Below are 27,053 nucleotides of genomic sequence, written 5' to 3'. Positions count from 1 at the left end.
GCAAGTGAGGGAATACAGGGATATGGGAGATAGCTTATATTACAGGTTGATCCAGGGACTGGTCCCATTGCATTTTGGAGTCAGGAAGGAATTTTTTCCCCCTCTGAGGCAAATTGGAGAGGCTTCAGATGGGTTTTTTGCCTTCCTCTGGATCAACTGGCAGTTAGGCAGGTTAAATAGTGTCAAAAGGTTGAACTTGATGGGCGTGTGTCTTTTATGAACCTAACTTACTATGTTACTATGTTATTATGTTACAATCACTTGGAGGTGCCTAACTTTTGGAACCCCCAAGTAGAAAATGCCTTTCCTTCTCCTTTAATATAGGCACATTAGATGTGGCTTTAGGTTACAGTGCTACGCAATATGTTGGCGCTATATAAATACATGTTAATAATAATAGGTAGAGACAAGTCCTTGTGGCCAGGCGTCCATTACCAATCATGCCTCCACTTCACTATTTAGGTTTGTGGGTGTATTACACTAAGGATGCACCGAATCCAGGATTCGGTTCTGGATTTGGCCTTTTTAAGCAGGAATCGGATTCGGCCGAATTCTTCTGCCTGGCCGAACCGAATCCTAATTTGCATATGTAAATTAGGGGCGGGGAGGGAAATCACGTGACTTTTTGTTCACAAAACAAAGTAAAAAATGGTTTCCCCTTTCCACCCCTAATTTGCATATACAAATTTGGGTTCGGATTTGTTTCGGTATTTGGCCGAATCTTTCGCAAAGGATTCAGGGGGCTCGACCGAATCCAAAAAAGTGGATTTGGTGCATCCCTATATTACAACATTATGTTTAATACAGGCAGGCTAGAAAAGTCACCATTTTATGAGCAAATAAACATCCGCCATTGGCTCCAGCTGTAGCAGTGATACCAAGGGAGTGTTTGTTTTGTCCCGGCACAGGGAACGTGGCTGCCACTTGCTGCGGGGAGCACTTACAATCAGTGGTGTAACTAGATGTTACTGGGCCCCACAGCAAATGATTTTTCAGGCCCCCAAAATGTTTAGAGATTGACATATTTTACCAACATTTATTGAAATTGTATACAAATTAGGGCCTCATGGGGCCCCTATACCTCCTGGGGCCCCCCAGCAGCCGCAGGGTCTGCTTCCTCTATAGTTACGCCCCTGCTTACAATGCGGCTGGAGAGGGGGAGATACTCGCGGCCTCAGAACATAATAAAAACATGGCGGTGTAGAACTAGACGGTAAAGTTCCCCAAACTGCAGACAATTTTGCCAAGAGGAGCAACAATCCAGGGGGAAAAGTAAATGATACAATAGCCACAAATCTCATATATCAGCCCCCATTTGTCTGTCACATTTATTCACAGGAAAAACACCACATGAACTTGAAATAGATGTACTGAGCAGAAGCAGTATAAGTTTATAGGGTTGGAATTTAGGGGACTGAGGGGATAATAATGGCAAATGGAGGCGCTACTAGGAGGAGTGTGAGTTACTTTGCTGCACACACACAGCCCTCAGCTCCTCACACTCCATTCCAGGAGAACACAAGGGCTGGCAGCATCACGTGACCTGTCATTCCTTTCCTTCCCCCCTCGTGTTCTCCACCAGTAGGCGGGGTTAGGAGTAGAGGAAGTCACGTGTCACAATTCGCTTCACCTTGGAGACGGCGGTGCGATGGAGGTGACCGGAGAGTCACGTGTCTCTGCGCCGTGACGTAGGGCCTTGTCATTGGTTGGCGGCTGGACAGACTGAGCAGTGGGAGCTGCGGGAGGGAGTTGGACAGAGGCGCCTTTGGAATCATGGGGGGAGCTGACATCCGACCGGAGCACTTGTGTCTGTCCCGCCAGCACTGACCGACAGTAACGGGTGAGAACCGAACCTGAGCGGGATGGGGGGGAGCAATGAGTCCGGCCAGAGTTTGAGACAAGGGGAGTCCTCGAGTTGTGGCGGAGAGGCTGAGGAGAAGGGACAGCAGGAAGCCACGCGCGGGGAGACTGTGGGAAAGTGACAGTGTTGTGAGGGGAAGTGGGAGACTGAGGGCTGAGGTGGGGGAGGGGGATTCAGGCTGAGAACAGAGGAGACAGATTCAGGGAACTAAGTGAGAAGGGGACAGATTTAGGTGACAGGAGAGAAGGAGAAAGATTCTGGCTACTGGGGGAAAAGGGGAGGAGAGAGATTGAGGGTAATGAGAGGGAGCAGAATAACATTTGGGGGATAGAGGGGGGAGAGGTTGAGGCTACTGATGGGAAGAGGAGAGATTGAGGCTACTGAGAGGGAATGGGGGAGAGTCATTAGTAAAATAAAGTTGGCAATAGGGAGAGAGTGGGTGAGGGAAATATTAAGTGTTTGAGCGGTTGGTTATTTGAGGGAATCGATATTATAAATGACTGAAACAAAGAAGGGGGTGGTATGTCAGAAGGGGGGTCAGTATTGAGATGTGTCAGTTCTGGGGTACAGAAGCCTCACTTTCACTCGCACACAGTCGCACTGTTAAGCTCCCCATAGACGCGACGATTCTTGGCGAACGACCGATTTTAGCGAAGTCCGACCAATCCTTCAAAATTATTGTGCGGTTAGTGGGATTCGAACGATCGTACATCTTGCGATTTTTCGGCCGACATCTGTCAGGAAATTGATCGGCCAGGTTAAAAAATCTTTGTCGGTCCCAGTCGGTATCTATGTTTGCAGGGCCAAGCAGGCAGCTCCCCTTTGTTTTTCTGGTAAATTGGTCTTTTTAGTTGATGGTCAATTCGTACGATCGTTCTGAAAAAATCGTGGTCTCACGATGAGGATCTGATCTTTTAAAAATCTCAATATCTATGGCCAGCTTTACAGGGCACAGCGACCCCCATCAAGATAATATGTAATAAAACATCCACAAGCACCCACAATCTTTCTTACAAAGGCATCTTAGCCCAGCAGCACCCTCCTAAAAACAGTGACAATTTCCCACAATTCAGCATTCCTCCAGCAACCAGTGCGGCAATTGCACCCGCGCATTACTGCGACTGTGTTACATTGCTCGCATTATAGGGATCATTCGCAAGTTTTTATTATCGGATCTTCGTGGAAGTAAGATCCTTAGCATCAGAAAACTCTAAATTTGGGATGGGGAAAAGCACCACAACGAATTAGTAAAACGGTGATTAGAGTTTGCCTTGTCCTTTAATCCTGCACCTGCCAAACTAGTGTTGTAGTCGCCCTACTGGGACACAATTGCATGGGGTACTGTGTTTATTTAACATTATATGGATTCTGTCATGATTTTTATGATGTCGTTTTTATTTCTAAATTACACCGTTTACACTGCAAATAATTCACTGTACAATATAAAATGTCATTCCTGAACCAGCAAGTGTATTTAGTTGTAATTTTGGTGTGTAGGTGCATCTCAGGTCATTTTGCCTGGTCATGTGATTTCAGAAAGAGCCAGCACTTTAGGATGGAACTGCTTTCTGGCAGGCTGTTGTTTCTCCTACTCAATGTAACTGAATGTGTCTCAGTGGGACCTGGATTTTACTATTGAGTTTTGTTCTTAGATCTACCAGGCAGCTGTTATCTTGTGTTAGGGAGCTGCTATCTGGTTTAGAGTCCTGCAGTGATCAGGTACCTGCGGGTTACCCACAAAAACCAGTGGTACCCTGCGGGTTGCAGGTAGAAGTTCCGGGTGCGGGTATTAAGACGGGTCGGCAGTTCTGCGGGGTCGGGCCGCGGGTCTTCTCAATAGTGATTTTTACTCCTTTTTTCTCATCATGCCTACTTCCGATGATGTCACTTCTGGTTTACAATGACAGCACTTCCTGATTCTTGATGGTCAGTGGGTCCGGGTTGCAGATAAGGTACTTGCGGGTCCAAGCGGGTAACAATGCGGGTCCGGATTGCAGGTTGCGGGTACAGGTTCCAAAAATGGATCTGCGCAGGACTCTAATCTGGTTACCTTCCCATTGTTCTGTTGTTAGGCTGCTGGAGGGGGGGAGGGAGGGGGTGATATCACTCCAACTTGCAGTAAAGTGTGACTGAAGTTTATCAGAGCACAAGTCACATGACTGGGGGCAGCTGGGAAACTGACAATGGGGCTCATTTATCAACATAGGGCAAATTTGCCCATGGGCTGTTACCTATAGCAACCAATCAGTGATTAGCTTTATAAAGCCAGCTGCAAGAAAAACAATGAATGCAGCAGTCTGGTTGCTATAGGTAACAGCCCATGGGCAAATTTGCCCGGTGTTGATAAATGAGCCCCAGTATGTATAGCCCCATGTCAGATTTCAAAATTAAATATAAAAAAATCTGTTTGCTCTTTTTAGAAATGGATTTCAGTGCAGAATTCTACAAAAATTGTATCCCTTTAATGTCCCGATTCTAAAAATGTGGTATTTGGTGCTTCCATTGAAACAAAAACAAAATATCAGTTATATTTGGGGGAAAATAAATCTCAAGCCGTGGAGAGGCATTATCTGGATTTAGCAGACTGTGCACTGAAACATTTAATTAAAATTCATCAGTTAAAGCCTTTAACGAGCAGCGGGTGCCGATAGAGCGGAAAGGTGAAAGTCAGGGCATCCCGGGTCACTTGTGGATTGAGAAATCTGAGCTCAACAAGTTCTGGAAAACAAAACGTAGCCCGGACTGAGCAGAACATTACTAAGAATGAGGCCAAAGGGAAGTCGTTACACAAGGTTATTAGTCTGCTGAAAGGAAACCCAGGAAGGCATTTCTCATCCTATTACAGAACACGTTAGAAATGGGCTGTTTTCAGTTGCCTGTGTAGGGATGGCCGTGTCTTAAAGTGCTAGTACAGTCTATTGCTTTCCAGTAGCCTTGCAAGAGGTAGCCAGGCACGTGTTGGCACAGGTTTATTGTATGGCAGCTTTTCCCTGTGCCGTGGCTTGGTATCCTTTGCTGTTCTTCTTTATTGACGCAGAAGGAATGTCCACAATCACTAGGGATGCACCTAATCCACCATTTTGGATTCGGCTGAATACCGAAACGAATCCAAATCCTAATTAGCGTATGCAAATTAGGGGTGGGAAATGAAAACATTTTTTACTTTCTTGTTTTGTGACAAAAAGTCACCTGATTTCCCTCCCTGCCCCTTATTTACATATGCAAATTAGGATTCGGTTTGGCCAGGCACAAGGATTCGGACGAATCCTGTTGGAAAAGGCAGAATCCCGAACCGAATCCTGGATTCGGTGCATCCCTAGTAGAACTGAAGAATGTATGCATCAGCCCTACAGATATTAATTACGGATGCACCAAATCCTAATTTGCATATGCAAATTCAAACTGAATCCTGGATTCGGTGTATCCCTTCTATCAATACTGGAAAGTAAGGAGTAAAAACTTTCCATGATTAAATTGTGTATATATAGGTATGGGAAACCCATCATCCAGAAAGCTCCAAATTACAGAGGCCATCTCCCATAGACTCATCACAATGAAATAATCCACATTTTTAAAAATTATTTCCTTTTTCTCTGTAATAATAAAACAGTACCTTGTACTGGTATGGGACCTCTTATCCAGAATGCTTGGGACCTGGGGCTTTCTGGATAATGGATCTTTCAGTAATTTCTAGGAAATTTTCTAAACATTAAATAAACCCAATAGGCAGGTTTTGCTTCCAATAAGGATTAATCATATCTTTGTTGGGATCAAGTACAAGCCACTGTTTTATTATTAGAGAGAAAAGGGAAATCATTTTTAAACATTTTAATTATATGGATAAAATGGAGTCTATGGGAGATGGCCTTTCCGTAAATAGGATTTTTACGGATAATGGATCCAGAAAGCCTCCCAACTTAGGAGGGAAACCTCTGGATCTTCATACCTTAAGTCTACTAGAAAATCATGTAAACATGAAATAAACCCAATAGGCTGATTTTGCTTCCAATAAGGATTAATTATATCTTATTTGGGATCAAGTACAAGCTACTGTTTTGGATTATTTGGATAAAATAGAGTCTACGGGAGACAGCCTTTCTTTAATTCAGAGTATTCTGGATAACGGGTTTCCGGATAACCTATTCCTGTAACAATAAAGCCGCAGCTTGTACTTTATCCCAACTACGAAGTAATTAAACCTTTTTTAAAATCTGCTTATTGGCTTAATTTAATCTTTACACGATTTTCTAGCAGCCTTATGGTATGAAGATCCCAATTACGGAAAGATCGGTTATCAGGAGAGCCCCAGGTCCTGAGCATTCGGATAGGGTTGCACCGAATCCACTATTTTGGATTCAGCCAAACCTCCGAATCCTTTGTGAAAGATTCAGCCGAATACCAAGCCAATTCTTAATTTGCATATGCAAATTATAATTTGCATATGCAAATTAGGGGTGGGAAGGGGGAAACATTTTTTACTTCCTTGTTTTGTTACAAAAAGTCACGCGATTTCCCTCCCTGCCCCTAATTTGCTTATGCAAATTAGGATTCGGAGAGGCCGGGCAGAAGCAATCGGCTGAATCTGAATTCTGAAACGAATCCTGGATTCGGTGCATCCCTAATTCTGGATAACCGGTCCCATACCAGTAGTAGTGTAAAGGGGGAAGATGTGAGACTTATAGGACTGTGTCTATAGATGATGGCCCCTCTTTATACACGCAAGTATGCTTTGGATGCACACAGATGGATTCCATTCTTTCCATTTCCATATTATTATATAAAATGATGTTTCAGTGGCAGGTCCGGGGAAGCAATTCTCCTTGCACTCCTCACCTCCTCCTTTTTCTTGTTATTAGTGGATTAGGGAAGGGAGCTGCAATCTGTATCTGTCCAGATGTTCAACTCCGTTACAGGAGCAGATTTCTGGATTCGCATTAGTAGGAAATCAACAATACGTATTATATTTTCTTACCCTGGAAAGAAGGGCTCCCCGTACAGGGGCCCCACACACACTCACAGCATTCACGGAGCTCTAACACACAGGTATCACTGTTCTTTAGCTCTCACCTGTGACCGGCCGTTGAGGAACAGAAGCTTTCACCCGGAGGTTTCTGTGTTATCAGATCCAGCTTGATATCGTGTTGAGTTTCTAGCGAAATTATGTTTTGTTTAAAAAAAAGAAAAAACATTGGCCTGGCTGAAATTGTTGACTAAATAAGAAAAAATAGCCCTTTACTAGGTCTTAGCATGGATTTATTTTTTCCCCAGGTAGGGAATTATATGGAATGGGTATTTGTTACATAGAGGTGGGTGCTTCCATATTAGACAGTACTGCTCATTGTGTACCCAGAACATTCCTTCTGTGTATATTGTATTTATACTTATGAGTAGGAAGTTTCTGTGGATAGTAAAGCGTGAGGAGCTAACTTATTGTATGCAAGGAAAACTCCTTGTTTTACTTTTATTTATTTTTGTTTTATTTCTAATGGCCGCTGCAGGCATTCTGATTTTTTTTTTTTTTTTTTACTGGGGTTCGCTGTTTTAGTCACCCTTTGAATAAGTTTCCTCTTCTCAGTACAGGTATGGGACCTTTTATCCAGAGTGCTCGGGGCCTGGCGTTTTCCGGATAATGGATCTTTCCATAATTTGGATCTTCATACCTTAAGTCCACTAGAAAATCATATAAACATTAAATAAACCCAATAGGCTGGTTTTGCTTCCAATAAGGATTAATTATATCTTAGTTGGGATGAAGTACAAGCGACTGTTTTATTATTACACAGAAAAAGGAAATTTGATTGTTTGGATAAAATGGAGTCTATGGGAGGTGTCCATTTTGTAATTCAGAGCTTTCTGGATAGCAGTTTTCTGGAAAACAAATCCCATACCATGCTGCCATTCATAAAGGTCCCGAGCATTCTTTTGCAAATACCGTATATACTCGAGTATAAGCCGAGTTTTTCAGCCCCCAAAATATGCTGAAAAACTGTACCTCGGCTTATACTCGGGTCAAGCGCAAAAACGCCTAAGAATAGTCGCCGGCGTCCAAGAATAGTCGCTGGCGTCCAAGAATAGTCTCCAAGAATATTCACCGGCGTCCAAGAATGGTCGCCGGCATCCAAAACGAGACGCCGGCACCTCCAATGGGAGCAGAAACCCTCAATTTTGTGATTGAAACTTACCAGAAGCTACTGCATTTCTCACCCCAGGCTTATACTCGAGTCAATAAGCTTTCCCAGTTTTTGGAGGTAAAATTAGGTACCTCGGCTTATACTCGGGACGGCTTATACTCGAGTATATATGGTACATCATCTTGCTACAACTTAGCCTACCCCCCAAAGCTTTGTGTATTTGGAAATTAATGCTTCTTTATGAATGGCAGCATGCTTGAGTACTGGTATGGGATTCGTTTTCCGGAAATCTGCTATCCAGAAAGCACTGAATTACAAAATGGCCATCTCCCATAGACTCCATTTTATCCAAACAATCAAATTTCCTTTTTCTGTGTAATAATAAAACGGTAGCTTGTACTTGATCCCAACTAAGATATAATCGCACTAAGATATAATTAATCCTTATTGGAGGCAAAACCAGCCTATTGGGCATATTTAATGTTAAATGATTTTCTAGTGGACTTAAGGTATGAAGATCCAAATTATGGAATGATCCATTATCCGGAAAACCCCAGGTCCCTAACGTTCTGGATAATAGGTCCCATACCTGTATTTTCTTTTTTAGTTATGGAACCTGTTATCCAGAATACTCTTGATAAGGGATCTTTCTGTAATCTGGATCTCCATACTTTAAGTCTATTTATAGAATCATTTAAACATTAATAGACTGGTTTTGCCTCCAATAAGGATTAATTATATCTTAGTTGGGATCAAGTACAAGCGACTGTTTCATTATTACACAGAAAAATGAAATCCATTTTAATATTTGAATTATTCGAGTAAAATGGAGTCTAAGGAAGACAGCCTTCCTTTAATGCGGAGCTTTCTGGATAACGGGTTTTCATATAACAGTTTGCATACCTGTATTTACTTTATTATGACAAACACATCTTCTTGCTACAACGTAGACTACCCCAAAGCTTTGTGTATTTGTCATAATAAAGTAAATACAGGTATATGCAAACTGTTATATGAAAACACCTTATCCAGAATGCATATTGCATTCGATTCATACGATTTGAATTCAATCGAAAACTGACCTTTTTGGCCAAAAGAAGACTTGGATTTAATTTCGGTTGGTCTTTTTGAATTTGAATTTTGAATTTTCAAATTTGTTTTATTTAAGAAATCGGATTATTTGATTAAAATGGCGTTTATGGGAGGCAGCCTTTCCGTAATTCGGAGCTTTCCGGATAACGGGTTTCCAGATAACGGATCCCATACCTGTACTAGCAATATTATTCCTGTTGAAAAAGGAACCTGAAGTTTTCATAGTAAATCTGTTGGATCAGAGCATTTCAACCGATGGTCAGCAAAGTGCACATGATAGTGTTGAAGAAGCGATCAAGGCAGGTAGCTTGTAAACAACAGGGAAGATGTAGGTTGAGTCCTGTGTAAAATCCTGCTTCTCTGTAGCAACCCTACTACCATATAGTCTATCCAAACTGACCTTCCATCTACGTGAGGCTGCTGTGTTGTTGATGTGGGGTACAAGCTCCTACTCATAAAGCCTGAGCCTCGTATATAGATGTTTGCACAAATTCACTTGGCACTAAACAGCAATTGGGCCTTTCAAGCTTGCCGTGAAGGAACGCACAGCACTCAATTCTGTGTTTCTAAGCCTGCTTTCCAGGAAATTTCTGGCTGTTAAATGCATACATTCCCCAAATAACTGGCTCGACAGCACACACATATTAAAATCTGCACTGCACACAGTCTTTCATGACTGAGGAGTTTATTAGCGAGATTATAGGCTTTTATGGATTTACATTTGCAATATAACTCAATTTGTTGGAAGGTTTCCCTGCACGCCCCCCCCCCCCCCAATTTCTAAATTCTAAAAAACCCATTTCTAACCCTTCACAATCTGAAGGCCTTTCAGACCGTTTGGTGTTCTTTGCGCTGATTAGTTGGATAACCCAAATGTCATCCTGTGTACGGCTGCCTTGCGGCCTGACAGTTTGGCCCTGAAACTGATCAGCTGGATAACCCCAGTTTCATTCTCTCTATGGCTGCCTTGAATAACGTTGCTTCTATTAGTTTAAAGGGATTCTGTCATGATTTTTAAGATGTCCTTTTTACTTACAAATAACACTTTTTTACACTGCAAACAGTTCACTCTATAATATAAAATTTAATTCCTGAACCAGCAAGTGTATTTTTTTTGTTGTAATATTGGTGTGTAGGTACATCTCTGGTCATTTTGCCTGGTCATGTGCTTTCAGAAAGAGCAAGTACTGCACTGCACTATGGAACTGCTTTCTGGCAGGCTGTTGTTTCTCCTACTCGGTGTAACTGGAGTTGCAGTGGGACATGGATTTTTACTATTGAGTACTGTTCTTATATCTAACTGCTATCTGATCTGGTTACCTTTGCATTGTTCTGTTGTTAGGCTGCTGATGAGCTGATGGGGGAGGAAGGGAGGGGGTGATATCACTCCAACTTGCAGTACAAAAGTTTATCAGAGTACAAGTCACATGACTGGGGGCAGCTGGGAAACTGTCTAGCCCCCATGTCAGATTTCAAAATTAAATTAAAAAAAAATAATGTTTGCTATTTCGAGAAATGGATTTCAGTGCAGAATTCTGCTGGAGCAGCACTATTAACTGATGCTTTTTGGTAAAAAAAAAAACCTGTACCCATATAAGGATACAAAGTTACTCCAGTAGGAACCAAACCTTAAATATTTGCCATACAGGGACACTATTTTGTATCACAGCGCTGTTCTTTGTGAGACCCATCACCGTAAAACAAAAGTTACAGAAGCATTGTCATATGGGGGGCTTTGGTTCATGAACAGTAGGGTTACATTTGTTCCTCCTAAATGTAATACTAAACCTAAGCTTATGGCAACTTTTTTGGAATTACCCAAAATTGCAGCACCAAAGTGCCCCAATTGACTTTCATGTAAATGATAAAACACTTGGCTCCAGAGAACCATTGTCTGTCAAGTGCTTGCAGGCATTTCTCACAGTTTTCTACTTAATCTGAGAGCACTTACTAATTCAGATATTTAGCTTTTTATAACTCAACCGATTGAAATAGTTCACCCTCCATCTGTTGTTTAAATAAACCTATCTCTCCTTATCTCTGGAATTCCATCCCTGCATTCCTCCCTTCCGCTCTTCCGTGCTGCCAGTATAGAAACCTAAACAAGTGATCAGTTTCTGTCGTCAGTGATCACTTTTCTAAAGACCAAAACCTAGGTGGGTGGGGAATGTGCACTGCTCTTAAGTAAACCTGAAAAAAAACTGAATTGCTGGGGGTTACGATGCAGACAAGTACAGTGACTGCAAAGGGTAGATCATAAGGATATAATGTGTAGGGGAAAGCATAGAAAAGTCTGCTGGGGGTAGGAAAACCAGAACTTATAGATGAGAGGAGAAGGGGAATGGAGAAGAAAGGGAGAAAGAAGACCATCGTGAGAAGAAGGTGAGAGAAGAATATCGGGGAGAAGAAAGTGAGAGAGAAGATTATCGGGGAGAAGAAAGTGAATATCTTTGGGAGAAGAAAGTGAGAGAATATCATCGGGAGAAGAAAGTAAGAAAGGAGATCGGGAGAAGAAAGTGAGAAAGGAGATCGGGAGAAGAAAGTGAGAAAGGAGATCGGGAGAAGAAAGTGAGAAAGGAGATCGGGAGAAGAAAGTGAGAGAATATCATCGGGAGAAGAAAGTGAGAGAATATCATCGGGAGAATAAAGTGAGAAAAAAAATATTATTGGGAGAAGAAAGTTAGAGAAGATTGGGAGAAATGTGGACACCAGCAGGGAATATAGAGAGAGAAGAGAGGAAAATAGGTTGGGTAGAGGTATAGAAGGAAGGGATGAGGGGAAAAGGAGAGAGGAAGGTAGGTGAGAAGGTTGCTGTAGAGCACAAGGGAAAAGGGGTTATAAAAGGAGAATGGTAGAAGGGACATTTGAGTGATGAGTTGGTATGAAGAAAGAAGGCAATATATGGGAGTAGAGAAGAAATGGGCATATTATGGGTAGAAGTGAAGTGGGATGTGTACTTAAGGGTAAGAGAAAAGGGAAATTGGAAGTTGTAAGAAGAACTGGGTCAGAGACGTTCATTTGTTAAAAATTAAAAAAAAGCAAAAGTGGACAGAGTAGAAGTGGAGAGGGCTAGAAATCATGAAAGAGGAGCAGAAATGGTGTGGGGTAAATTTTATATGGGTTTGTACAAAAGCTCCATTAGACCCCTCCCCCGTAGGTGTATTTCATCATCATCAAGCCCATGTTTCCCTCCCCTCCAACATGCCCAGATTCTGCAGGTAACAATAAGCAGAGAAAATGCTCAAGGTGATTTTCCGAGCACTTTTGCAAATTCGACGGGTTTTATATAGAGGTTGAAAATGATTGACGTGTTTCTTTTTCTCAAAAAAGTCAAATGTTCAAAAATTTCTATAACATATTGTGGGTCACTGCTGTGCTGGCAGCCCAGAGGATAATCACTATAGAGGGGTCGTATCCAATCAGGAATGTCTCTGGGCTCTGCAGCCTAACTTTCCTGCAATGTGTTGGCTCTGGTCGATGGGTGGCTTATCAGCCAATATTCAGTTTTGGGGCAGACTAATATGTCAACTCGGGGGACATCTCTCTTTAATTGTCAATGCAGGAGAGTGCATGTCACAGTATAATGCAAATAACGGTGCTGTTTACAGTATTGTGAAGGGAATGTAGAAATGCAAGATCAGCACTTCTTAGAAATATAAACATTGTTAATCATGTGACTGCCACTTTTTTAAATAAAGCTGCTATACAGCCTCTATTAATCAAAATGCTGCTCACGTTGCATGTTTAACCCATGCACAGGCCAGGGTGGCCATTGATAAAAAAGTATATGCAGTCCTGTCCTGCTTTATGGCAGCTGAGATTCTAGCTATCTGTATAACAGAACATTCTGTCCCAGTGGCTGCACAGATCCTATCTGATCCCCATTGTAAGCAGCAGTCCTACCCTGCTTTATGGCAGCTGAGATTCTAGCTATCTGTATAACAGAGCATTCTGTCCCAGTGGCTGCACAGATCCCATCTGATCCCCATTGTAAGCAGCAGTCCTGTCCTGCTTTATGGCAGCTGATATTCTAGCTGTCTGTATAACAGAGCATTCTGTCCCAGTGGCTGCACAGATCCTATCTGATCCCCATTGTAAGCAGCAGTCCTGCCCTGCTTTATGGCAGCTGAGATTCTAGCTATCTGTATAACAGAACATTCTGTCCCAGTGGCTGCACAGATCCTATCTGATCCCCATTGTAAGCAGCAGTCCTGTCCTGCTTTATGGCAGCTGAGATTCTAGCTATCCGTATAACAGAACATTCTGTCCCAGTGGCTGCACAGATCCTATCTGATCCCCATTGTAAGCAGCAGTCCTGTCCTGCTTTATGGCAGCTGAGATTCTAGCTATCTGTATAACAGAGCATTCTGTCCCAGTGGCTGCACAGATCTGTTTGCTTATAGCAGGAATTTAAACCTTAACCAGTTCCAGTAGCTCATACTAGTTTACAGGAACAAAAGCCTTAGACAGTTCTATTGGTTCTTTGAATATTTTGCTGGGTCCTTTTTTTCACTGGGATTCTATAAAAGGCTCACGTTCTTGAGTTTGTGGTTTGACACAATTCTTTGGCTCTTTAGCACAGTCATGCTTTAGTTACTTTACACGGCCCCCTCCCTCTATTACGCCCCATCCCCAGTGCAGTTGTGCTAGGTAGTCGGAACTCTGAATGTTTTGTAACCAAGCTCTGCTTTTATAGTCTTGTTTCATTGTATCGCCAGTTCCAGATGGCATTTGCATGGTATGTGGTTTTATCCATTCAGTCATTTTTAATTAAATCCTGCAGAGTAGTTCTGGGCCTGTTCGTATACAGATGCCTGTGCTCAAAGCTTGCTGTGGAAAGAGTTAACGGGAGGTAACTGATTAACTAATCAGAGCACAACACAAAGCCGCTTGTCATATGTCAATGAAAGAAAATGATTGTTGTTCCCCCCTTACTGCGCCTCAGGTCTGCCAATCAAACCACATTCCCTGCACCAAACCAAGCTACATATGAACCCTTCATATGTAAGCTTGTATTTTTGTTGGTTTTTTTTTTCATATGAAATTATGTTTATGTTCTAAGACAAGGGTAATATATCACCTATCTTTATAACACTAGACCACTCTAGCTGTGCCGCACCCTCGCAGTCCCCTCTCATTAGGAATGCACCGAGTACACTATTTTAAATTCAGCCGAACCCCCGAATCCTTTGCAAAGATTCAGCCGAACCCCCGAATCCTTTGCAAAGATTCAGCCGAATACCGAACCAATCCATTTTTTTTTTTGGATTCTGTTCCGCTAGCACTTGGATTTGGGTGAATCCGAATCCTGCTGAAAAAGGCCAAATCTTGGCCGAATCCTGCTGAAAAAGGCCGAATTGTAGGTGAATCCTGCTGTAAAGGTCGAATCTTGGCAGAGTCCTGCTGAAAAGGTCGAATCTTGGCAGAGTCCTGCTGAAAAAGGCGAATCTTGGCAGAGTCCTGCTGAAAAAGGCCGAATCTTGGCAGAGTCCTGCTGAAAAAGGCCGAATCTTGGCACAGTCCTGCTGAAAAAGGCCGAATCTTGGCACAGTCCTGCTGAAAAAGGCCGAATCTTGGCACAGTCCTGCTGAAAAAGGCCGAATCTTGGCAGAGTCCTGCTGAAAAAGGCCGAATCTTGGCAGAGTCCTGCTGAAAAAGGCCGAATCCTTGGCAGAGTCCTGCTGAAAAAGGCCGAATCTTGGCAGAGTCCCTGCTGAAAAGGCCGAATCTTGGCAGAGTCCTGCTGAAAAAGGCCGAATCTTGGCAGAGTCCTGCTGAAAAAGGCCGAATCTTGGCAGAGTCCTGCTGAAAAAGGCCGAATCTTGGCAGAGTCCTGCTGAAAAAGGCCGAATCTTGGCAGAGTCCTGCTGAAAAAGGCCGAATCTTGGCAGAGTCCTGCTGAAAAAGGCCGAATCTTGGCAGAGTCCTGCTGAAAAAGGCCGAATCTTGGCAGAGTCCTGCTGAAAAAGGCCGAATCTTGGCAGAGTCCTGCTGAAAAAGGCCGAATCTTGGCAGAGTCCTGCTGAAAAAGGCTGAATCTTGGCAGAGACTTCTGCACTGAAAGCCATTGTTCAAAAGAGAGAACTGATTTTTTTTTTTTTTTTTTTTTTTAATTTTGAAATCTGACATGGGGGTTAGACATATTGTTATTTTTCCAGGTGCCCCCCCCCCTTGTGGACTTGTGACTTGTGGAGAAAGGATTCAGATGATTCAAAAACTGCATCTCTCTCTCTCTGCTTTTTCTTTCACCCAGTGTTTGCTGGGGAGTGATTAAATGTTTATGGCCAAACAAACCGCTCATGTCGGCACAACAAACGCACAAGGTTGCCATTTTATAAAATGTTAGTATTGCAAATAATTGTAACCTAATTGAGAGGTTCTTTTTTTTTTTTTTTTAGCTTGCAAAACGTTGATTTCATGTACGACCTTTGGCATCTCGCATAGAGTGGCAGGTCTGTGCCGGCCTGACTTGTTCCTTGCTGTTGGCCAGTAGTTTTATCTGATAACTTTTAAATAACCTTTTCAAATTGTAGAGATAAGGACCTGGGAAAATGTCTCGCACAGCCTTCTCAAGACACGATAAAAATGTTACAAGAATTTTTTTCCCCCTGACCGTATATATAGTGTTTGCAATTAACCTCAAAAAGTGCAATGTTTCTACATCTCTGTTTATAGAAAGGTCATGGATGGACAAGTAAATACACAGCGTTGTGTAGTTTGACTTCCGGAGTTTGCTTCTTTCATTATACCGTATATACTCGAGTATAAGCCGTCCCGAGTATAAGCCGAGGTACCTAATTTTACCTCCAAAACCTGGGAAAGCTTATTAACTCGAGTATAAGCCTAGGGTGAGAAATGCAGCAGCTTCTGGTAAGTCTCAATCAAAAAATTGAGAGTTTCTGCTCCCATTGGAGGTGCCGGCGTCTCGTTTTTGGATGCCGGCGAATATTCTTGGACGCCGGCGAATATTCTTGGAGACTATTCTTGGGCGCCGGCAACCGTTTTTGCGCTTGACCTGAGTATAAGCCGAGGTAGAGTTTTTCGGCATATTTTGGGGGCTGAAAAACTCGGCTTATACTCGAGTATATATGGTAAGTGCTGTCAAGCTGGGTGTACAGGGCAAGAGCCTCATGTTTGGGCACAAATGAGCAGATGTTTGATCAACATGAGTATTCGTGAAAAAACCCTAAAACACCAATGACACTACTGATGCAGTTAAACCAGCAAAGGTTGTTTATTTGCTCATGAAAAAGTGGCAACGTTTCCGGTCTATATAGAGCCTTTTGTCAAGCCTTGGGCTCCTTAGTATGTCATGCATTGCTTTCTAGTTATTCCCAAATGGAATGTGGACCGAATGGCATCCCTGGAGAGATCCATCAAAGAAACACCTGTTCTTCAGGCCTTGCGCCTCCTACAATTTAGTTCAAGGCCAACTAGGACTGTCTGTGAAAACAAAATAAGCAGTTGGACACTGAAATTTCTCTAAACCTAGGTTCTAGCTAAACCACAAGTTTTACTATTGGGCAAGTGTACCAAGTACATGGGGCTGGGATAAAAATGATGCACTTGCCCAACTGATATCAGATTAGCACTCATTTACATGTTGGTCGGCCAAAATCCCATTGTGAAAAGACCAGATCCAATAAGGCCACCACAATCTGCCCACATGTTCCAATCACTATTGCTCTTCTTTATACAAACACCACCTTATACGAAGCCAAGAGTAGCATGCCCTAGTCACCTGAATGGGCTCATAGATGTAGCAGAACTTGGCCTTGCATTTGTGGATTACCATAAAATTAGTCTGTTGCATACTTCAGAAAATCCCAGTAGTGCATAGCTTTTCCTTTGTTTTTAAAGGGATACTGTCATAGGAAAAAACTTTTTTTTTCCAAAACACATAAGTTAATAGTGCTGCTCCAGCAGAATTCTGCACTGAAATCCGTTTCTCAAAAGAGCAAACAGATTTTTTTTTTTTATATTTAATTTTGAAATCTGACATGGGTCTAGACATATTGTCAGTTTCCCAGCTGCCCCCAGTCATGTGACTTGTGCTCTCATAAACTTAAGTCGCTCTTTACTGCTGTACTCCAAGTTGGAGTGATATCACCCCCTCCTTTTCCCCCCTGCAGCCTAACAACAGAACAATGGGAAGGTAACCAGATAGCAGCTCCCTAACACAAGATAACAGCTGCCTGGTAGATCTAAGAACAACACTCAATAGTAAAATCCAGGTCCCACTGAGACACATTCAGTTACATTGAGTAGGAGAAACAACAGCCTGCCAGAAAGCAGTTCCATCCTAAAGTGCTGTCTCTTTCTGAAAGCACATGACCAGGCAAAATGACCTGAGATGCACCTACACACCAATATTACAACTAAATACACTTGCTGGTTCAGGAATTAAATTTTATATTGTAGAGTGAATTGTTTGCAGTGTAATTTAGAAATAAAAACTATACCATAAAAATCATGACAGAATCCCTTTAAATTTACAAACACTTTGCATCAACTTGAAGTTCTCCATTGTGTAGATAAAATATACAGTAGATGTTGACGGGGGGGGGTCATGGCCAAAACGGGGAGAGCAGCCGTCTGTGTGCAGTGCTCCGAATGCTGGAAACTTGCTAGAGAACGAGGCAGACTGCTGAATAATGGAATGTGCCAGTACTAGGTCATCTTACCTCCCGATCTCTCCTTGACACAGATATGATCGACTGTTTCTCTTGTGTTGCAGAACACTGCTCCTCCGAGTAGAAAATTCCACTGGATCCTCGCCACCTTTACACTGTCACCCAGTTAGAAGGTAAGTTAAGTCACCCGTATACATATGTCTTTGTCTTGACCTTTAAACATACCTATTGTTTCAGGGACTGTGGGAAAACTTAGAACCCCCAAATTTTTGCTGAATATTTAGGGGTACATCTTCCCAAATACTAAATGTTGCATCAGGACAGCAAATCGATTTCTAAGTGCCTTTCTTATATACATTAAACATGATTTTTAAGTTATTGCTTTTGAAAGCAGTGTCTGCCTGCACTATCCTCTGCACTGCTGGTTCTGACTTTATATAACCGCAATCTCTTGGGCTACCTTTAAATCAAGGCTCCAATTCCCACAATGCCTTGCATGTTGACTCTCTAATGTGCAATGCATTATAAATAATGGAGTCTGAGCTGGAGGGGAACTGACTGTTCCAATAGCACACGTAGTCACAACCAGCAGTGCTGATTATAGCAAAGGCCAGACAGATACTGTTTTCATTAGTGATTACATTTACAAATATCTGCGAAATCAGTGAACAGTAAAGGGGTTGTTCACCTTTAAATGTACTTTTAGTATGACGCAAAGAGGGATATTTTGCAGTTGGATTTAATTTTTTATTATTTGTGGTTTTTGAGTTACTTAGCTTTTTATTCAGCAGCTCTTCAATTTGTATCTTAACCAATCTGGTAACTAAGGTTCAAATGACCCTAGCAACCATGCATTGATTTGAATAAGAGACTGGAATATGAATAGGAGAGGTCTGAATAGAAGAATCAATAATAAAAAGTAACAACAATACATTTGTAGCCTTACAGAGCATTTGTTTTTTAGAAGGGGTCAGCGACACCCATTTGAAAGCTGGAAAGAGTCAGAAGAAAAAGGCAACTAACTTTAAAAAAATAAATAATGAAGACCAATTGAAAAGTTGCTTAGAATTGGCCTTTCTATGACATAACAAAAGTTACCTTAAAGGTGAACCACCCCTTTAATGGGCAGATTCATCAACGGTTGAATTTATGTAAAAAATTTTTTTTTACTAAATTATAATAAATTAGAATATACTCTCGACTTGAATGGAAGGTTATTTAAGAAAAAATGTGTGTATAATATTCGATCGAATAGTCCAGACCCGAAAATTCTAATCAAATTCAAATCGAGTTTGCACTCCGAAAAAAACTTGAATGTCAGGAAGGCAATTAACATAATATTCATATATTTCAACGGACCTCTGCCATTGACTTGAGACGTAACTCGGCAGGTTTGAGGTGGCGATGATTCCAATTTGAACTGTTTCCATGGTCGAGGTGTGATAAATCTCACCTTTGAATTTACATTTCTTACACCAAAAAAGAAACCTTAAAGGACCAGTTACATAAACATCGTCTTTTCTGAAGATGAGTTTCGGTAAATTATTTCTTAAAGGAGAAGGAAAGCTACAGAGGCATTTTATTGCCAATAGATTAGCCACAATAGTGCAAGCTAGAATGCTATATTTATTCTGTAGAATGCTTTACCATATCTGAGTAAAAAGCTCTAGAAACTCTCTGTTTGTTTAGGATAGGAGCTGCAGTATTAACATGGTGTGACATCACTTCCTGCCTGAGTCTCCCTGCTCTGGACTCAGATTACAGTAGAGAAGGGAGGGGGAGGGGGAAGAGGAGCAAACTGAGCATGCTCTTGCCCAGGGCAATGAGGTTTAAGCTGAAAACAGGAAGTCTGATACAGAAGCCCATGAGTACACAATAGAAGGAAAGAAATGTGGTGTTTCTTTTGACAGGGGACTCGGAGCAGCATTACTTTGAGGGTTTACTGGTATATTTAGGTGGACCTTTCTGATAAGGCTTACTTAGTTTTAACCTTTCCTTCTCCTTTAATAAAGACTTTGCGATTTTAAAGTTTAATATGCGTTGGTGGTTTTTTTTTCATAGTATACTAACAAATTTTTTTTTTAATTTTTTATGTTACTGGTCCTTTAATAAATCTGCCCTTTAGGGTCGAGTCACAAAAAATTCCAGTTTTTAATGGTGATTTTTAGGGTTAAAAAAATAACTTGAATTTTTTTTTCGAGATTTATTATACCCCGAAGCTGGAAATAACTTGAATCCGAAAATACACCATCTAAAACCTGTCGGTTATGTAGGAGTCCCTTATACCTTAATAGCCTGCATGATGAGTTTTTTTCAGTGTTTTTCACTCAAACTCTCTCAATTCAAGCCATTCAGGTTTTTTCTTATTAATTTGAGTTTTCGGGTTGTTGACCCCAGAACTCACTGATTCAAGTTTTTTCTTGAATAAGAAACCATTCAAGTTGAGTTCATTCGAGGTTTTAAAAAGCTCACATAACTCTAAAATTTGACCTTTGATAAATAACCCCCTTAGAATGTACAATAAAAAGTCTCTTATAATTAAATAATGCAAATAAATTATGTTTGGGCTTCCACCCTGTTGAAAGCTAAAATTGCAGGCTTAAGTAACATGTTACATTGAAAGAAGCAGTTCGGCTCTTCAGAGTCTCTCTCTCTGCATTTTTAATATTTTAGCTTTCCCTTTCGGCTGCCGGCTTCTCTGTAGGTTGCTGACTGGCAGAATGAGAGTGACAGTTTGGACAGGTCCATCAATCATTCCTGCTGAGCCAATCATCTTCATGCTGAAGCAGGTTCCCAAGAAATAAATCAAAATCCAGAACTTTATAGCAACTTTCTTTCTTGCATTTTGCTGATTAAACAAATGTATTCGCCTCTTGTATTGTAACTGAGCCACAAGGCGCCTGTTAAAATGCACTTGGTGGTCGTCTTTATTAATGCCGTGCACTGACTTGTGGGTTTGGGGTATTTTGTGGCATCATACTCACAAGCAAACTTCAGACGACTTCTGAAAAATGAAGCACCGCATATTTACATTATTGCTGGTGGAAAAACGTTTGCAGGAGACGAGTCTCCCACAGAAACGAAGACTTATCACGGGCGATTAATCTGGTGATCTCTAAAGGAACACCCAAAAATAATCGTGTTTTAAAGTAATAAAAATTTAACCCTGTACTGTTAAAGGGATACTGTCATCGGGAAATTTTTTTTTTTTCAAAATGAATCCGTTATTAGTGCTGCTCCAGCAGAATTCTGCACTGAAATCCATTTCTCAAAAGAGCAAACAGATTTTTTTATATTCAATTTTGAAATCTGACATGGGGCTAGACATTTTGTCAATTTCCCAGCTGCCCCAAGTCATGTGACTTGTGCTCTGATAAACTTCGATCACTCTTTACTGCTGTACTGCAAGTTGGAGTGATATCACCCTCCTCCCTTTTCCCCCCCAGCAGCCTAACAAAAGAACAATGGGAAGGTAACCAGATAACAGCTCCCTAACACAAGATAACAGCTGCCTGGTAGATCTATGAACAACACTCAATAGTAAAAACCCATGTCTCGCTGAGACACATTCAGTTACATTGAGAAGGAAAAACAGCAGCCTGCCAGAAAGCATTTCTCTCCTAAAGTGCAGGCACAAGTCACATGACCAGGGGCAGCTGGGAAATTGACAAAATGTCTAGCCCCATGTCAGATTTCAAAATTGAATATAAAAAAATCTGTTTGCTCTTTTGAGAAATGGATTTCAGTGCAGAATTCTGCTGGAGCAGCACTATTAACTGATTCATTTTGAGAAAAATGTTTTTTCCCATGACAGTATCCCTTTAAAGGAACAGTAACATAAAGTTAAAAAAAAATCATTAGTATACTAAGAAAACACAAATTAAAAGTTAAAATCGCAAAATCTTTATTTAGAATTAACTTACCGAAACTCCGCTTGTGCTACTCTTCAGAAAAGGCGATGATCCATCATGCGGCGCTCGATTTCTCCTCCCTGGCTATCTCCTATAAGGAAGGCAGGGAGGAGAAATCGATTGATGCACGATGGATCTCCCGGTCGCCTTTTCTGAAGAGGAGTGGAAGCGGAAGTTTCGATAACTTATTTCTAAATTGAGACTTTGCGATTTTAAAGTTCAACATATGTTGGTGTGGTTTTTTTTTCATAGTATACTAACGAATTTTTTGAGTTTTTGTTGAGTTTGCTTCAGAAACGGTGCTGCCATGATATATTGTGGTATATAAATAAGCGGCAGTGTAGCCATTGGGGCAGCCATTTGAAAAAGAGAAAAGGCTCAGGTTACATAGCAGATCGCAAATAAACTCTGTATAATATAATGGTTTTCTAAGGAGCTTATCTGCTATTTAACATGTGCCATTTAACCCTATTTCAATTGCTTGCATTTCCCCACAGCAGCAACTAAAGCAAACCAATCAGATTTACCAGTGCAGGGCAACAGCACATTATATTTTAATTACTTTAAAAAATGTTTATTTGGTTTTATTGCTTCTTTAAAGGAGAACTAAAATATCAAACAGGCAACCCGGAGAGCCTTCTTCAAATCTTGGTGTAGTTTTAGAGGAAAGACCCGTGTGGTCCTAATAAAAGTACACCAGGATTTGAAAAAGGCTCTCCAGTTGCCTGTTTGATATATATGTTACTATTTTGGAGGTGGCTACTCCATCAACTGTTGCAGAGCCCAATTTGAAACAATTGTAACTAGCTGTGGCTCAAGCAGGGATATTTGTATTTAAAGGAGAACTAAAGCTTAACTGAAGTCGGCTAGAAATGTTGTACATGATGTTTTGTGCTTCTGTACCAGCCCAAGGCAACCACAGCCATTTAGCAGTAAAGATCTGTGTCTACAAAGATGCCCCAGTAGCTCCCCATCTTCTTTTCTGCTGATTCACTGCACATGCTCTGTGCTGCTGTCACTTACTGAGCTTAGGGAGCCACTCACAATATACAGTACACATAGAATAGAAATGTCACAATACAAGGCTGATTAGTAATTAATACAGATAATTACTACATGGCAGCACAGAAACCAGTGCAATTAGCATCAGAATTTAATAATCAGCAAACCTGTAGCATCAGCTTATATTACAGCCAGGGAAGCTCATTTTCTGCTGGATAATTAGTGACGAGCCCTAAGCTTAGCTTCTCAACAGCCAATCAGAGCCCACTGAGCATGTGAGTGTCACAGACACTTTCCAAGATGGTGACCCCCTGTGACAAGTTTGAAGTCCTGGATCATTGCTGCTATTGACAAGCTGAAACTTTAGCCTCGTGCAATAAATTCACTATATAAAATATGCCATTTTTAGGGTTTAGTTCTCCTTTAATGATACTAGAGCATAAATAGCATAATGGAGGTTATAAATTGCATTCACCATATCAGGGACAACTTTCTAGATTACTTCAGGTTGTGCACAGAGATATAATAAAACTATGCCAAAGTAGTTATTCCCCTATACTAAGCGCAGTTCAGCAGGAGCATCTTACACCTTAGGGGACTGTTCCTGCTGAATTATGCTTAGTACAGGGAATACCTATGCTGCCATAGTTTTATGGGATCTCTCTGTACAGACTATGAGTAAACTTAGGGGACTGTTCCTGCTGAATTGTGCTTAGTACAGGGAATACCTATGCTGCCATAGTTTTATGGGATCTCTCTGTACAGACTATGAGCAAATTTAGGGACTGTTCCTGCTGAATTGTGCTTAGTACAGGGAATACCTATGCTGTCATAGTTTTATGGGATCTCTCTGTACAGGCTGCCGTTTGTCTTACCGCAGCTTTAAATCAGTATGACATGCGCGTTTCCCTTTTAACATTGTTTTTATTCTGTTTCAGGTCCCTTCCCCAGGACTTTTGCCTCCGCCGCTTCCTGCAACTGCCACCGGTTTGTTAGTTTGTTGCTGTAAACATCCCCGACTGGAAGCTGTGAGGCTGCACCTTAGCTTTCAGTCTGGTGTTTGCTGCTACCGGCTACACACAAATCTTCCCTCGCTTTATGTGTGATTCATTTGTGTATATGTGTGTGTGTGAATTTGTCTACATGTATTAGACAAACCATGTGTAACTCCAGTTGTTGCTGAAACAGCATTCCCAATATCATTTAAGTATTGAATGAGCATGTGATTTAATCGTTTGCTGCTTGTGCCCAAAAAAAAAGTACATTTACGTGTTTTACTCTTATCTTGTGATGCTGTATAGAATAACTCCAGACTAAGTTGCATTCACACCCTCACAAAAGGCAGGTCCAAACTTCTCCTGCTTCATATCTTTAGGCCATGCTTCTATTGCTTACGTAGCTCCTCTATGGAATCCTCCTCCGGCATTTCTCCTTACTGGGATTCCTTATATCATCTTTTTAGGAGACAGGCAGACATGACAGTTTAAAGGGGTTGTTCACCTTTAAATTAACTGTTAGTATGATGTAGAGACTGATGTTCCGAGACAATTTGCAATTGGTTTTCATTTTTTGTTATTTAGCTTTTTATTTAGCAGTTTGCAGTTTCAGCAGTCTGGTTTCTACTGTACAAATTCCCCTAGCAACCATACATTGATTTGTACAAGAGACTGAAATATGAGTAAGAGAAGCCTGAATAGAAAGATGAGTAATAAAAAGTAGAAATAACAATAAATTTGTAGCCTTACAGAGCGTCTGTTTTTTAGATGGGGTCAGTGACCCCTATTGGAAAGCTGGAAAGAGTCAGAAGAAGATAAATAAAAAATATAACAAACAAATAATGAAGACCAATTGAAAATGTGCTTAGTTAGTCATTCTATAACATACTGAAAATTAACTTAAAAGTAAACCACCCCTTTAAGGCAAAATCGGTGAAGGAAGCCTCAGAAGCAGGTCTTTGCTGCAACTAATGCAGCAAATCACGATTTAGGTTTATAAGTTAGGGCAAGGCCGTTTTTACGTTGCGTTTTTTAAAAAAACTCTGTCGGGCGAAAATACGCCACTGAAACCACACGAGACCGTCAACATAGGTTTCTTTTCCCAACATGCACTTCTCAAAGCTATTTAGAAATAGAAAAACTATTTACATGCAAAATGGAGCAGGAATGATCGTCAATACAAAGTAATTACGTCACCGGCCGTAAAAATGTAGATGCGTCATTTATCTCGCAAGAATTTGGACGCCATATAAAGTGTGTTTGCAGATCCCATAGAGTCTATTGATTTGGTAGTTTCTTGACGTATTGGCATTTCTGCTAAAAAAAAAAAACGCCAATACTGGCGTCCCGTGGCGGATTTCAACTTGCAAACACCATGTAAGAATTGCCATAGTGCATTTTTCATTTGTTTCAGTGGTTTTGCAGTTTATGCGTATTTACGCCAGACTGAGCTTTTTTAAAAATGCAACGTAAAAAACGACACATAACGACAAGAACAAAAAAAAAATTGGAACACTGGATATCCTTGTTTTGTAAGCACTCCTTTAAGGCAACCCCCCCCCCCCTTAATAGGGGTGAAAAAATTCGCCCATCCCTATATATTACTACTACTACAGCTGGGCCTTTACTGTTATTCTATTGAGCAGACCCTGATTCGTAAATCGTTTTCTAGCTGTATGTCCTCCGACTAATGGTAGTGCCATTCGCCATATACAGACAGAAATCTTCCAACCTGCCGACTAAACGACCAATCACCATGGCACGAAACATGTCGGGGACGATCCACACACTGTCTGAAAATCGTACGCGACTTTATCTTTGCGTTTATGGCCGGCTAAAGAATCGTTATCTCTTATTAAACCTTAAGGGTGGTGGCACACGTTAAGATTTGGGGAGATTAGTAGTAGGGATGCACCAAATCCACTATTTTGGATGCGGCCGAACCCCTGAATCCTTCGCAAAAGATTCTGCCGAATACTGAATCCAAATTCTAATTTGCATATGCAAATTAGGTGTGGGAAGGGGAAAACATTTTTTACTTCCTTGTTCTGTGACAAAAAGTCACGCAACTTCCTTCCCTGTCCCTAATTTGCATATGCAAATTTGGGATTCAGTTCGGCTGGGCAGAAGGATTCGGCCGAATCCTGCTGAAAAAGGCTGAATAATGGATTCGGTGCATCCCTAATTAGTATTCCAGAGACAAACCTCCTCTTCTTTGTGCGACTAATCTCCCTGTAATGCCTTTCCGCCAGCAAGAATGTGAATCGCAATTGGATCGATTTGTTTTCTGAAGTTGCCTCAAGAAATTTCGGGCGACTTTGGAAAACCGAAGCAGTCCGTATGCCGTCCCAGTGGCGATTCACTCTCTTGCCGACGGGAAGGCATTTTGGGGCCATTAGTCGCCCGAAGAAAAGATTTGTCGTTGGGTGACTTATCTCCCCAAATCTTAACGGTTTAAGCTTTAGTGATAGTGAAAGTGATCGAATTCAAGAAGACAAATAAATGGCCTTATTAGAAGGGGGTTGCAGTAGTCGGGTGGGAAACACTAAGAGCATGGAAGAGGAGGAAATTTGTTGCTGGGCTACTTATCTACCTGCATCTTAACGTGTGCCTCCACCCTCAAAGTTTAGGTTTGGTGATAGTATTTGAGAAGATAAATAAATGGGCTTATTAGAAGGGGGTTGCAGTAGTCAGGTGGGAAACGGTAAGACCATGGATAAGACTTTTAGATTGGCAAGTGTTATAAAAAAGGATATGTGTGTTTATAGAAGAGTCCGAATATGAGAAGTTGGCATGTGAGTAGTGCTGTGTTCTTTTTCTGCTTCTCTTTGGCGCTTGCTTTGTCTGAATTTTGCAGAATGGGCTCCACCCTAGTTCCTCATTGCTGCCAGCTCCATGTGTGATAACTTGCTCCAACCCATGCGTGTGATAACTGGTCTGCCGGCTGAGACGCTCCACTTTAGTTTATGTAAACATCCTACACTCAGCTCCAATGTACGCTCTGACTGGGTGGGGGGTGTTTGCTTCGACTGATCTGGAAACTCTGCGGATTGAAACTCTTTCGCCTTCATAGAAACCGTGGGGTTTGTGCACCAACACCTGGAAAATGTGCACCTGGGTAGTAACCTATGGCAACCAATGAAATCTTTCTTTTCATTCTTTTAGCTGGCTAAGCCCATTATGGATCGGTTGCTATGGGTTTCTACCCAGGCGCACATTTGCGCAGTGTTGGTAAACAAGGCCTGCTGTTCGTTTCTGATTTATTTTCCTTGTAAATCTGAATTGCTTTAACTATTTCTCATGCAAATAAACTCAAATGTATATTTATACATGGGGGTGTATTTTATTACATGTACACAGTAGTCTTTACATAAAACACTTCTACAACTATGACATAAAGTTTGCTCCTAATAACCCAGATCAACCAA

General features: G+C 41.4%; 1 long non-coding RNA gene across 1 annotated transcript; it reads left to right on the top strand.

Annotated features, from left to right (window-relative positions):
• Nucleotides 1–1,154: 1,154 nt before the first annotated feature.
• LOC108719429 lies at nt 1,155–24,208 on the top strand. Its single transcript, XR_005962012.1, has 3 exons — nt 1,155–1,840; nt 17,822–17,890; nt 23,569–24,208. It is a non-coding gene; the product is annotated as an uncharacterized LOC108719429 (long non-coding RNA).
• The last annotated feature ends 2,845 nt before the right edge of the window (nt 24,209–27,053 follow it).

Source organism: Xenopus laevis, chromosome 6L, assembly GCF_017654675.1.
Source record: "Xenopus laevis strain J_2021 chromosome 6L, Xenopus_laevis_v10.1, whole genome shotgun sequence".
Classification (NCBI taxonomy): Eukaryota; Metazoa; Chordata; class Amphibia; order Anura; family Pipidae; genus Xenopus; species Xenopus laevis.
This window is presented reverse-complemented; position numbering and strand designations above follow the sequence as displayed.